Source organism: Conger conger, chromosome 9, assembly GCF_963514075.1.
Source record: "Conger conger chromosome 9, fConCon1.1, whole genome shotgun sequence".
Taxonomy (NCBI): domain Eukaryota; kingdom Metazoa; phylum Chordata; class Actinopteri; order Anguilliformes; family Congridae; genus Conger; species Conger conger.
The window spans coordinates 7,060,370-7,075,022 of NC_083768.1; positions in this window are offsets into that span (position 1 = coordinate 7,060,370).

The window sequence follows — 14,653 nt, forward strand, 5'->3', positions numbered from 1 at the left end:
ATCTGACCTAAGAAAAGTCATCTGGTTCCACCCCCCTGTCTAGATCCCCATTAGTGACAATGTACAAATGATTAATCATGGACCCACTTTTTGGTCAAACATCAAAGGCCTGGTTTGCTACTTAAGGGGAAGATACAAGGGGTCTGGGAGATCTGTTGCCAGACTCCCGCACCTGCCGTGTGTGTAGAAACCCTTGCCAGGTATGACAATGTTTTTACTTTGTACTCTGTGGAAAAATTGTATTATGTACTATGATTTGTAACTTTGTGTTTTGGTTTTAATTTGAAGACGTAACCTACCTGGCAAAATAAATTGTTAAACTTGATCTGTTTGGTTTTCCTTACTGACACTTAATGTTACACAGGGAATGTGTGGCTTACCCCCTCGAACTGGTCTAGGGAGGATGATTATTTCCACTTACTGTATCACGGCGTATAGCACCCGTAGACCTATGTTGGTAAATCCCTCGCCTCCGCATAGTAGTTCATTCATGTCGAGCACAGCCGTAGCTATGTTGGTCTGCTTGGGTCCCTAGGCTGTAAACAGATATACCCGAGAGTAGCTATTCCTGCGACCTCTGTAATGACTACAGATAGCTAGTCAGTTCGTGAGACGTGCACATAACGCGCGATGTGTCATGCGGTGGTACCAGCAGAGGATTGTTCAGCGAGTTTTTCTCAGTATAGGATTCCTGTAACAATCAAGTCCAAATTTAGATAATGATAATATTATAAATTGAGGTTAATTATATGAAACAGAGTCAAAGTGTATAGGAACTGTAAGATGCACCATTCCCGGAGTTCTGGGTCAGTCCACATCAGTTAAAAACGGAAGGCAGAGTGATACTGCTGTCTTTGTCCCTTGGTATTTCTCTGACTGATCTAGTTTCTCTACGGAATGGGTTCAATTAGGTAATAACATCAACCTCTTCCCAAACAGCACCTGAAGGACACACGCAGATACCTTCGCCCTACACAGCTAACTTCGTCTTTGGGTTAGTGGGGGGCTTACATAACCAATTCTGCACATTTCCCTTTTTCAACAATGGTGCTTTACTGGGGTTTCTTGCTGATAGCTTAGCTTCTATCAAACGTCTTCTGACTGTAACAGTGCTTCCAGGTAATTGTAGATCATCTTTGATCTTTCTGGAGCTGAAAAATGGCTGAATCTTTGCCATTCTGACTATTCTTTGATCTGTTTTAACAGTAGTTGCTCGTTTTCTTCGGCATGTTTCGGGTTTTTGTTGCCATTTTAAAGCATTTGAGATCATTTTAGCTGGGCATCCTATAATTTGCTGCACTTCTTAATACGTTTTCCCCTGTCCAATCAACTTTTTAATCAAATGACGTTGTTCCTCCAAACAAATATTTTACTTAGCAATTTAGAATTTTCCCTCCCCACCTTCAAGCGCAAGCTGAAGACACACCTCTTCAAACAGCACCTCTCCCCATCCCTCCCTACCTCCCTGTGAACCTTAATTGTTGTCTCTGTGACTTGTGTATCAGTATTTTAGTTGGCTAGGTAAGCAGTGTTTGGATAGTTAACTTTGGTGACTTTTGCTCTGTTTGTTTGTTTGTTCAAAAAAAAAAAAAAAAAAATGGCCCTTGTCCTTATCTTTGTTGTACAGGTAGCAGTTGAAATTGTACTTACCTCTAGGGTCTTTCAGCGAACTTATCCCTGGTTATGGGTATGCACTTTGTTGTACGTCGCTCTGGATAAGAGCGTCTGCCAAATGCCAATAATGTAATGTAATGTAATGTAATGTAGAAGAAAATATATTTCATAACAATGTGTGAAACATTTGCTTCCTTTTTTCCTTACTAAAGGACAATTAATGACACCTGTTTTTTCACAGAATTAATTAATTCTCTAATTAAACTCCACACTGCTATTATTTTGAACACACCCCTTTCAATGAATGAGCCAATTGGGGCCCTTGAGCAAGGCCCTTAACCCTGCATTGCTCCCAGGGAGGATTGTCTCCTGCTTAATCTAATCAACTGTATGTCTGCCAAATGCTAATAATATGATGTAATATTACAGCTTCTGATGTCAAGATAGGGTTTAATATGTGTGTTCACTTTTCTTTTTTTAACTAGAAGATGAAGTATAACATGCACTATAGGGGGCACTATTAGTAAATTGTATAAGGGGTACTACTGTATTTGTAAAAACTTTTGGGCTTTTCTAAAAATATATTTCTAACTTGAAAAATGTGTTTGATTGCATTGCATAAAAAATACAATATTTTCTAACTAAATATATCTCAGTAATCATTTGTTTTCTGATCTTTTTGTGCATCTTTATCAATGGTGCCAGTAATTTGAACCTGATTGTACACATTTCTTTGTGATTGCTATAAGCGGTTATTACAACCTCTGTCGGCTGTAACTTTAATACACTTCCTGTTACGCCGGGGGGAACAGAGGAACCAAAAGCAGACCGGGGTGAAGAAAAAATGACGGATTTAATTGCAACAGCAGGGGCAGACAGAGCGGAGTCAAAAAACAGGGCAAGGTCAAAAACCAGGGGGTCAGTCCAACAAGGCAGGGGTACAGATATCCACAACACGCAAAGAAGAGTCCAGGGAAGCAGGCAGGGGTCAAAACCGGAAATCCGATAAACAGGGGCAAGGACTCAGGAACAAGGGCAAGGATAGAGGAACAAGGGCTCAGCAACAAGGGGGCTAGAACTGGAGGAAGGAATAAAGGGCTCGGGAACAAAAAACAGGGCAAAAAAACAGCAGCGTGCAACTGAAAAGGACAGGTATAAATACACGGGGGAATGAGAAAAACTAGGCGGGGCATGGGAGTGAGGGCGGTCTAACAAATAAACATCAGGTGAGACACATGAAAGGGTAATAGGACAATAACGAGGGGGAAACGAAAATGCGGACTGGATTCACAAAGACACACATAGCTCCGGACTAGGGAGTAGACAATTTGCAGAGAATCAGGAGATGCAGAGATACGGAGAGACAGCTGTGAATACTTCGCTGATCAATGATAGAATAGGGAGGCGGAGTTACAGAACAGAATTGAAACTGGAGATGCGTTAGTAAGTTAGTTAAGTGATTTAAATTACAAATACCCAAAACTAGTGAAGGTTAGTTTGTTAGTTTTACAGACATATTAGTGTGTTAGTATAATTAGTACTGTACAACTTCTATGTTAGTTGGGATTAGTATATTAGTGCTATGTACAAACATGAAATGGAGAGAAAGCAGGAAGTAAGGAATGCAAGATTGGAAGGAAGGTTGAACCCCAGAACTACCGTAAACACCCGAATAAAGGGGCACGCAGACAGGGGAGTGACTGGGCTAGTAAACATTCAGACTCAGACATCACAGGGGAAGACAAGTGCAAAGACTAATGAATATAAACAGAACACCAGACATGAAATATGAAAAATAATAAATTACAAGAATAATGATAATAAACAAAGATGAACTAACACAGGAAAGAACAAAGGAACATAACACTTCCTGTGTGAAGTTGGTGGCCCCACCACACACGCACACACACAAACACACACACACACACACACACACATACTAAGCCCTATCTCGACAGAGGAAGCCACACAGATCTCTCTTGAACTGAAAATGCTTGTCCTGTTGGTGCCCACACTGCTGTTTGCAGGTACAGTTTAATAACTACGTCTATTTGAAATATGTATCCATATAATAGGTGACTTGCCTCTTATTTTGTGTGCTTCAGATCTCTTTATCACCTTTGTCACCTGCAGAAACATTTTCCTCCATCATTTTGACTGTAGTTAGTATACAGACAGATGTAATTCTCAAATTCAGTCAGCTCCGGTAGATTTTAATTGGCTCTAAATACTCACTCTTTGAGCTGAGAATGGCATTACTGTCGAGACTTCATGTGACTTCATATGCAAATGTCCTTTGTAAAATGGCTGCTTTTTATATTTGTCATTGTACATGGACCGTATAGTATAGAGCTTTGTGATTATATGACCACTAATTTAAAAGATACATAGAAACGACAGAAACAAAAAAAATTTGCATTTTCCTTTATTTAAACTCAGAGACACATTGTGAGCATTTGGAGGTACACATAAAACACGATAACAATTTGAAAGAAAAATTAGTAGTACTAAATAAGATAAATCAATAATAAAGATTCAAAAGGAAACAATATAAAATAGAGACTTAAGAGACACAGTAAAAATAAATAATTTACTTATGTGAGTGTGTTTTGTTGTGCGTTATCACTGCATAGGGTGTGCAGAGCTTTGTTCTGTTTTGTTACCAGAAAATCATTGAGCAGGTTTCAGACGAGCAGCCGTTCATTCACATTAACTGCAGAAATCCGTGTGTAATGTTTGCCGGTTAAAAGCCCAGTTCCTACACTACACTCGAGACCAGAGCGTTTCTCCCGTCTCAGGGATCCTACATGTTCTATGAGATTAATAATTTTGGTTTTGTTTGTGGCGGCACAGATGGTGCAGTGGTTAGCACTGCCGCCTTACAGCAAGGCGGTCTTGGGTTTGAATCCCCGTCGGCCGGGGCCTCTCTGTGTGGAGTTTGCATGTTCTCCCCGTGTTTGCGTGGGTTTCCTCCCACAGTCCAAAAACATGCAGGTTAGGCTGATTGGAGAGTCTAAATTGCCTGTAGATATGAGTGTGTGAGTGAATGGTGTGTGTACCCTGCAATGGACTGGCGACCTGTCCTGGGTGTATTCCTGCCTTTCACCCAATGTATGCTGGGATAGGCTCCAGCCCTCCAGCGACCCTGTTCAGGATAAGCAGGTTAGGATAATGAGTGAATGGTTTTGTTTGTTTGATTTCATGCATATCTTCCTCTGAGCGGTATGTGCATGTGAAATAACACAATCATGTACATACGTGGGCATACACAGCAGGAATTGGCAGTATTTCAAATACAGGCATTTCAAACAAGCGCTTGCATTCATGCATTTGGTGTGTAATATGAATGGCGTGCCTCTTTTGGTGGTTCACATTTGGTATGTAATATGAACATGTGCCTCTTTTGGTTGTTCACATTTGGTATGTAATATGAACGTGTGCCTCTTTTGGTTGTTCACATTTGGTATGTAATATGAACGTGTGCCTCTTTTGGTTGTTCACATTTGGTATGTAATATGAACGCTGTGTAATATGAACGACGTGCCTCTTTTGGTTGTTTACATTTCGGATGTATTCGGACTCTGTGCCACTTTACAAAACCACTTGTTCCTGCACCATTTTGATTGTAGTTTAGAGTTTGTTTGTAGTTCATTGGTTTGGAGGTATTTATATTTTAGTGTATACTTCACCCTTACCTGCTGACATTAGCTTGGGAGCCCCCTGAAGGGTACATGAAGCCAGCCCCCCTCCCGCCCCCAGGGGACATCATTTAAGTGAATTAAAGTATATGGGCATTGAGGCTATCAGGTTGCCATATGGGGTGCTTCATGAGGATTTGACATTGGCTTGTTTAATTTAATTCTTTGCTTGTTGCCGGTTTCTTGCACGTGACTGGCCCTACTATGTGCCACGTTACCTTACCTGCTGTGGCAGGTAAATGTTTTATGTTTGATGGAACCTGCATTTTGCTTTGTTACTTTTTTTACGAAAGGTTGTTTTGCCCAAAACGTTGGTGCAAATTAATAATGAAATCCTTCATGGTAGTGTGGTCTTTTACCTCACAGCAATGATGCACCTGCCATCTTCTTAATGCTTTAATTGCTCTGATTGCACTCAAGGGGACACATGGTGACTGAAGAGTTCCATACCTTATTTCTGATCTGTTCCTTTTCTACAACGTTTCTACAACAGATTGGCTTGGAAGCACCTCCATCCATCCATTTTCACCCGCTTATCCGGAGTCGGGTCGCGGTGGCAGTAGGCAAAGCCGGGTATTCCAGGCGCCCCTCTCCCCAGCAACGCATTCTAGCTCCTCCTGGGGGATCCCGAGGTGTTCCCAGGCCAGGAGAGATATATAATCTCTCCAGCGGGCTCTGGGTCTCCCTCAGGGTCTCCGCCCAGTTGGACGAGCCTGGAAAACCTCCAAAGGGAGGCGCCCGGAAGGCATCCTGATCAGATGCCCGAACCACCTCAATTGGCTCCTTTCGAAGCAAAGGAGCAGCGGCTCTACTCAGAGCTCCCTCCGGATGGCCAAGCTCCTCACCCTATCTCTAAGGCTGAGCCCGGCCACCCTACGGAGGAAGCTCATTTCGGCCGCTTGTATAAGCGATCTCGTTCTTTCGGTCACTACCCAAAGCTTGTGACCATAGGTGAGGGTTGGGACGTAGATCGACCAGTAAATTGAGAGCTTCGCCTTCCGGCTCAGCTCCCTCTTCACCACGACGGTCCGGTGCAATGCCCGCATTACTGCTGACGCGGCACCGATCCGCCTGTCGATCTCACGCTCCCTTCTACCCTCACTCGTGAACAAGACCCCGAGATACTTGAACTCCTTCACTTGGGGCAAAGACTCGTTCCCTACCTGGAGGGAGCAATCCCTGCAACTGGAAGCACCTTTATGGTCTAATCTTTGCTTGAAGTTACCTGACAGAGATTAGAGACAAATGCATTTCTTTCCAGAGTTTTTTTCTGAAATAATGGGATTATTATAATTTTTTAAATAATAATAATAAAACACAAACAATGACAAAAGACAAGATAACATCAGACAAATGATCTGACTATAATTTACTGAGAAAGCTTTATAAAACAATACAAAATACAACATTTTGTGATATGTTAGTTCTGCATTGTACAGGAAGAGTTGTACACTGGAACTTGCATTCTATTAATAGAAGTGTAGTTATGGCTGTGGGGTTGTAATTGTATGGTAATAATAGTTATATTCACATGTACCATCCATCCATCCATTATCTTAACCCGCTTATCCTGAACAGGGTCACAGGGGGGCTGGAGCCTATCCCAGCATACATTGGGTGAAAGGCAGGAATACACCCTGGATAGGTCGCCAGTCCATTGCAGGGCACACACACCATTCACTCACACACTCATACCCATGGGCAATTTAGACTCTCCAATCAGCCTAACCTGCATGTCTTTGGACTGTGGGAGGAAACCGGTGTACCTGGAGGAAACCCACGCAAACACGGGGAGAACATGCAAACTCCGCACAGAGAGGCCCCGGCTGACCTGGATTCTAACCCAGAACCTCCTTACTGTGAGGCGGCAGTGCTACCCACTGCAACAGCCATGCCACCCTCACATATACCAGTCATGGTTAAATTGTAGTCGTTTTTGTGTTTTTTAGTTAGTAATGCCTGTGTGATATATTGCAGTAAAAATAGTAGTAGTGCTGTAATAGTTGTTTATTAGTAATCATGTTGTAGTGAAAGCTGTGTTGCAGTAACAGTTGTAGAAATTAGTATCAAGTAGTCACACTTGTGTAGTACTTATCTTGTCATAATTGTACAGTGGGAGTGTTGTTGTAGTGATTGTATATTAATAGTAGACCAGGGTTCAAATAGTATTTATTTTGGATTCAAACACTTTTTGTGCTCTATTGATCTTGTATGGTGTATTTCAGCCTGCAAGGAGGACCAGATGGGTGAGGTTTAAACTTTTTGGATAATTTCATTAGTTCCGATACACCAGGCAAGCTTAGTCAAATTCAGAAAAGCATTTGAATCCAAAACAAATACTATTTGAGCCCTGGTCTGATTTAGTAGTTGTGTTTTAAGTTTTGTAACGATGGATGTGTTGTGTTGGTAACTGTGTTCTAGTAACAGTTGTGTTGCTGTTGTATTCACTCACAGTCTGCGGAGATTCACTGCAGTTGAATGGAGTCCTTGGAAAGTCCATTTTGCTTCCCATGGAGGAGCGACTACTCAAAGGAATTGGGTTCATGAATTGGAAAAAGAATAGAGATGATATCATCACATTAGTGAGAAAATCAGAAAACTCACCATTTGAAATCCAGCAAATAGACTCAAACTTCATAGGGAGATTGATCGTGAATAAAGACACTGGGGCTCTATACATCAGCAATCTGAGAGAAGAGGATTCTGGGGAATATGTCTTTGGCGGTTTAGTATCATCCAGGTCCCTGAAGCCAGAGAAACATAAGCTGCAAGTTTATGGTGAGCGCCTCAGTGTTTGTGTCTGTAGATCTCTGACCTGTAATGAAGTGGTGTGTCTCAATGTGTGTGTCTGTAAATCCCTGAACTGTAATGAAGTGGTGTGTTTCAGTATGTGTCTGTAGATCTCTGACCTGTAATGAAGCAGTGTGTTTCACCATTTGTGTCTGTTAATTGTAATATAAATTTGATGCTGGTGCTTCCTTTCTCCACAGAGATGATTGTCTCAGTGCAGGTAACCACTAAGGTCAATATCAGCAATGTGAACCTGAGTTGCAGTGTGTTTGGAAGCCACTGGGTGGCACTGTTCTGGTCCACAAATGGAGGCAACATTCCCGGAACAGAGAACAAAACTACCCTGACTGTGTCCCCCACCCTGGCAGAAGAGATCTACACCTGTACAGCCAAGAACCCCGTCAGCTCCCAAAACAGCAGTGTGACAGCCAAGTCCTGCCAACCTCGCGATCAGTCAGCAATTACTCTCTGATTAGCATAGTCTGTGATTAGCATGTACTCGGCAGAAATTATTAGATGAAATAATGAAATTATGCACTCCTTGCACTTGGTCCGTTCTCTGCATATTTATGTTAAATCTGTATATCCTAGAATGAAAATTGCAGTTGATAATAGTGAAGGACGTGTGCATTTGTGTGCCATAAAACATGGACTCAATCTCTACTGATTTAAATGGGATCAAACCGAACATAACTTTCGACGATATAACGGTGCTATATGAATAAAGCTTATAATTATTTTAAAACGCTGCCTAAAGCTGGTTGACACCCACAGACCCCAATGTCTCCAGACCCTCCAATGTAGTGGCTGAGGGGCCAGATTTTACACCGAGGGCACTTCTAATTGGGAAACCGTGACAACCACTCAAACTTTGAAGGCTGATTTCACAAAACCTCTTATGTCAGACAAACATATTTTAACAAGCTATATCCTCCAAAATGGATTGGCCAATCCCGACAAGTGATTTCGTAGCTCCGTTCTTCTGATTTCACATTAAAAAAATAATAATAATAATTAGATGTGTGATAAGATACGCCATTTACTGTGTTGCATCAAAATATTTTTTTTTTGATGACTGCTGCACATCTGTGTTGCATCGAGTCAAGCAACTTCTGGCTTCTGGTTGTGATATTGAGCTGGCCACTCCATTACCTCAATCTTTTTCGGCGGAACCAAGATGCTCCTCGCTTCCTCGATGTATTCAAACGGATCCATGATCCTTGGAATACGAACCCAACACCGTAGTATAAAAAACATCCCCATACCATGATTTTTGCGCCACCATGCTTCACTGTCTTCACAGTGTACTGTGGCTTGAATTCAGTACCCGGGGGTCGTCTGACCACTAGACCCGGAAATAACAATTTTACTCTCATCAGTTCACAGAATGTTATGCCATTTCTTACGCCATTTCTCTTTGGGCCAATCGATGTTCCTTGGCAAATTTTAACCGATTCTGCACATTTCCCTTTTTCACCAATGGTGCTTTACTGGGGCTTCTTGCTGATAGCTTAGCTTCTATCAAACGTCTTCTGACTGTAACAGTACTTACAGGTAATTGTAGATCATCTTTGATCTTTCTGGAGCTGATAAATTGCTGAATCTTTTCCATTCTGATTATTCTTTGATCCGTTTTAACTGTAGTTGCTCGCTTTCTTCTGCATGTTTCGGGGTTTTGTTGCCATTTTAAAACATTTGAGATCATTTTAGCTGAGCATCCTATAATGAAACATTTGCTTCCTTTTGTCCTGTGACAATTATTGACACCAGTTTTTTCACAGAATTAATGAATTCTCGAATTAAACTCCTTGAACACACCCCCTTCAATGAATGAGTCAATTACTCAGAACAAGCAATGTGCATGTCATGAAAGTTGGGTCTGTTGTTTTTCTAATTACACTACGACATCTACAAGTAAATTATTTGTGCCATGCAGTTACTGCACGTGACATCGGTGATAAAGAGATCTAAATCACACGAAATACATCACCAATTATATAAATACATATTTAAAATAAATGCAGTTATTACACTGTACCTGCAAACAGCAGTGTGGAGACCAACAGGACAAGCATTTTCAGTCTGAGAGAGAGAGAGAGAGAGAGAGAGAGACATCTTATGTCATGTAAGAAATCCCATTAATTTTTTTCCCATAGAGAAATTGTTGTTTGATCTGAAAATCCATACATGGGCATTTCTTTGGCTTACGTCAAAGAACAAGGCTTATGAGGTGTTGGTGTTGGCCTTTCTGGTAGGAAACCCGTATGGATCATAATAAATCTTCAGTGCAGGGCCCGTCTGGGTGCATGGTGAACGGCGGCCTGTTGCATAGTGGTTAAGGTACATGACTGGGACACGCAGTCGGTGGTTCTGATCCCGGTGTAGCCACAATAAGATCCGCACAGCCGTTGGGCCCTGGAGCAAGGCCCTTAACCCTGCATTGCTCCCGGGGAGGATTGTCTCCTGCTTAATCTAATCAACTGTACGTCTGCCAAATGCCAATAATATAATGTAATGTAATGGCTTCTGATGTCAAGATAGGGTTTAATATGTGTGTATGTTGTGGTAGATAAACTGCCTCAGTCTGAGCCAGATGGACTGGGTGTTCACTCCACACTTGATGAAAACTTCTCCAAAAATCCTTTCCAGTTCACAGTTATAATCTGATATTGACTTCAAATCTTGTCTACCATTATTTTTATGTCTCCCATTCAGCCCCATAAAAAATAAATAGTTGACTTTCTCTGCTGCTCAGATGGTTTACGTCTCCTTTTTTGTTGCACTAATCGTGCACTATGTGATGTTACTGACAATGCATGTTGCCTGGAAACCATGTGTGGTCGTACTGGTGTGGTCATAGCTTGCACTTGCTCAGGCCATAGTTATTCATATAAGCGAACTGATGTTACAGTGACAGGCTTCAAGTTTCTCTTATCTTCAGTTCTCCTTATCTGCTCTGTACCCCCAGCATGTTTTTCTGACACAGAAATACACAGGAATGTATCTGAGAGTGTTTAGACTTCCACAATATGTGACGCAACCTAGTAAATGGTGTATTAGCACAGATTTCATTTTTCTTTTTTTAACTAGAAGATCAGAGCTACAAAATGAGGTATAACATGCACTATGGGGGGCACTATAAGTAAATTGTATAAGGGGTACTACTGTATTAGTAAATAAATTTGGCTTTTCTAAAAAAATATTTCTAATTTGAAAAATGTGTTTGATTGCATTGCATAAAAAATACAATATTTTCTACCTAAATATATCTCAGTAATAATTTGTTTTCTGGTCTTTTTGTGCATCTTTATCAATGGTGCCAGTAATTTGGACATAATTGTACACATTTCTTTGTGAGCAGGTATTACAATCTCTGTAGATTGTAACTTTAATACACTTCCTGTGTGAAGTTAGTGGCCCCACCACACACACGCACACACACACACAGGCACACACACACACACACACACACACACACACACACGCACACACGCACGCACGCACACACATACATATACAAAGCCCCGCAGAGGAAGCCACACAGATCTCTCCCGGACTGAAAATGCTTATCCTGTTGGTGGCCACACTGCTGTTTGCAGGTACAGTTTAATAACTACTTCTATTTGAGATATTTATTCATATAATAGGTGACTTGCTTCTTATTTTGTGTGGTTCAGATCTCTTTATCACCTTTGTCACCTGCAGTAACATTTTCCTGCATCATTTTGACTGTAGTTAGTATACAGAAAGATGTATTTGGTAGGCATGTTCTACTTTGTAAAGATACATTAGCACATTCTTCTCTGATCTCTCATTCCAACCAGCCCAGTGTGCTTCCTGAAGGAATTAGCTGTGCTGTGCTGTGCTTGATGCCCTGTTGAACATACGGGACATTCTCAAATTCAGTCAGCTCCAGTAGATTTAAATAGGCTGTGAATACACACTCTTTGAGCTGAGAATGGCATTACTGTCGAGACTTCATGTGACTTCATATGCAAATGTCCTTTGTAAAATGGCTGCTTTTTATATTACTCATTGTACATTATGGACTGTGTAGTATAGAGCTTTGTGATTATATGACCACTAATTTAAAAGATTCATAGTGTTGGAAAACATGGGAGGCAAGTGCACTACAGTCAACCCCCCCTGAAGCATCTCACTTTGTTTGGTCAATCTACAACCCTGTCTAGCCCCCAATCCTGTGAAATGTAACTCTTTGATTAGTACCTCTCTGTCATATCCTCTGCCTTCTCTTTGGCCAAACTCTTAACCTTCAGCAGGGATATCCATGTTGGCTTTTTCCCCTCCAAAAGCCAACATGGATATTCCTGCTGAAGTCTGCTGAATTGAAAAGATAATAGTGCTGGCTTTCCTGTCAGATTTTTAGTCACCAAACAAGATATCTCCCAGTCAAAACTTTTAAGAAAGTCCAGTTCATGTGGAGCAAAATAAAGACGCTAATCATTATGTGAAAGCATGTCATTTATAACAGTGTAGGAGTATAATCTTTTTATGCATTTACTCTTTTTCCCAAAACCTGTTTTTTCTTTACTTTTGTCAGGTTTGAAAGCTTTATAAGTGACTGATTCAAATTTTTCAGCAATAAGAGTCTCACAAATGAGATGACAAATAGCAAGCAAGACAGTCAAAGTCTGCAGAAGTACAACTGTAGCAAGTTTATTTTATGTATGTATATTTTTTATACTATACAAAACTATACTATTTCATGAATGTATAATTTTTCTTTTTTTTTTTACATGCGCCTAAGATTTTGCACAACACTGTATATACACTCACTGAGCACTTTATTAGGAACATTTTTACTTTATAACACCTACTTATTCATGCAACTATCTAATCAGCCGATTGTGTGGAAGCAGTGCAATGCATACAATCATGTAGATACCGATCAGGAGCTTCAGTTAATGTTCATATCAAGCATCAGAATGGGGTAAAAATGTGAGCTAAGTGACTTTGTCCGTGGAATGACTGTTGGTGGCAGACTGGGTGGTTTGAGTATATTAGAAACTGCTGATCTCCTGGGATTTTCATCCATACTAGTCTCTAAAGTTTGCAAACAGACAGAAATACCTTGTTAATGAGAGACATCAGAGGAGAATGGCCGGACTGGTCAAGGCTGACCAGAAAGCGACAGTAATGCAAATAACCACACATTACAACAGTGGTATGCAGAAGAGCATCTCTGAATGCACAACACATCATAACTCTAAGTGGATAGGATACAGCAGTAGAAGTCAAAAACAAAAAATATATAATAAATACCTAATAAAGTGCTCACAGAGTGTATTAAGCTACTGTTTTTGTTTTGAATCAAGTAAACTGTAGTAAAGTGTAAATATTTTCATTATGTTCATCCATTTAACATGATCTTTTGTATAGATGTGTATCAGTGGAGGCTGGTGACTTCCAGAATTGAGGAGGCCATTTTTTTCCGCTTGCTCACTTCACTCGCGATGGAATGTTCCCTGTTCTCTTATCTGTCTTTGTGCTGGCCAAAGGCATACTATTTGGAGTGTAAGCTACAGTCAGAAAGTTCTGGCTGATGAAATTCATTGTGCAGAGCTTAGCCTTGTGCCTTCCTGAAGAAATGACATTGCTGTAAGTCTATGAGCCTGCCTGATAATTAAGCTGAGAAATGACATTTGGATGTAATATAAATGCCAAGTGAACATGTGTAAAAGGCAGGAATTTTAATTATGTAGTTAAAAACAATTTTGTTTAGCTTACATTTTTCATTCTTCTACAGCTTCAACATGTAATCACCAATTTAATCAAGTTTAGCATATAAAAAAGATAACACTTTCTTTATCATATGTAGTTTTATTCAATATATTTAATATAAAATATGTAAAAATATGGTTCCAGTTGGCTTTATCTGACGTTAACGTTATCCACTAGAGGGCAGCACTCTATTCGCATTTAGAGTGAATTTCCTCACAGAGCAACAATTCAGTAATTTGATATGGAAGATTATTAAATTGACTTATAATAAAACGAAATGGACTACATTAAAAATAAAACTGTTCAATAAATCCCAAATGGTGTCTAACATGACCTATTGAATGTCATTCTCACTCCCTAGTATCTGGAATCTGCATATCTCCAGCCCAAGATCTCAAATTGCGCTAGAATCTCGCCGACTTCCGAGGTAGTTTTAAGCAAAAGTGTTTGGCCAAATGAGCTATAAACTCCAGGGATGATAGCCAGGGGTGTTCTCTAAATTTCCTGAAAAGCACAAGTTGATAGGACACTCGTAGCCACTATGGCGAGTGTTTGTTTGACTGAAGTGACTAGCGAATTCTAAAAATGGCTTCTGTGTTGAATAGGAAAGGAAAGGATAGTTGATTCCAAATGAACCAGTAGCATGTGATTGGACGAACAAAATGTCAATCTTTCAGCCCTGGACACAATGCATGGTGAGGCCAGGCCTCCGTTGCCCACCCATTTTCAGTGATCTGGCCAATCACATATTGGCATGAAAAAAAATGCATTACATTGACTTCTATGAAAAGCTAATTTTCTAGGGGAGG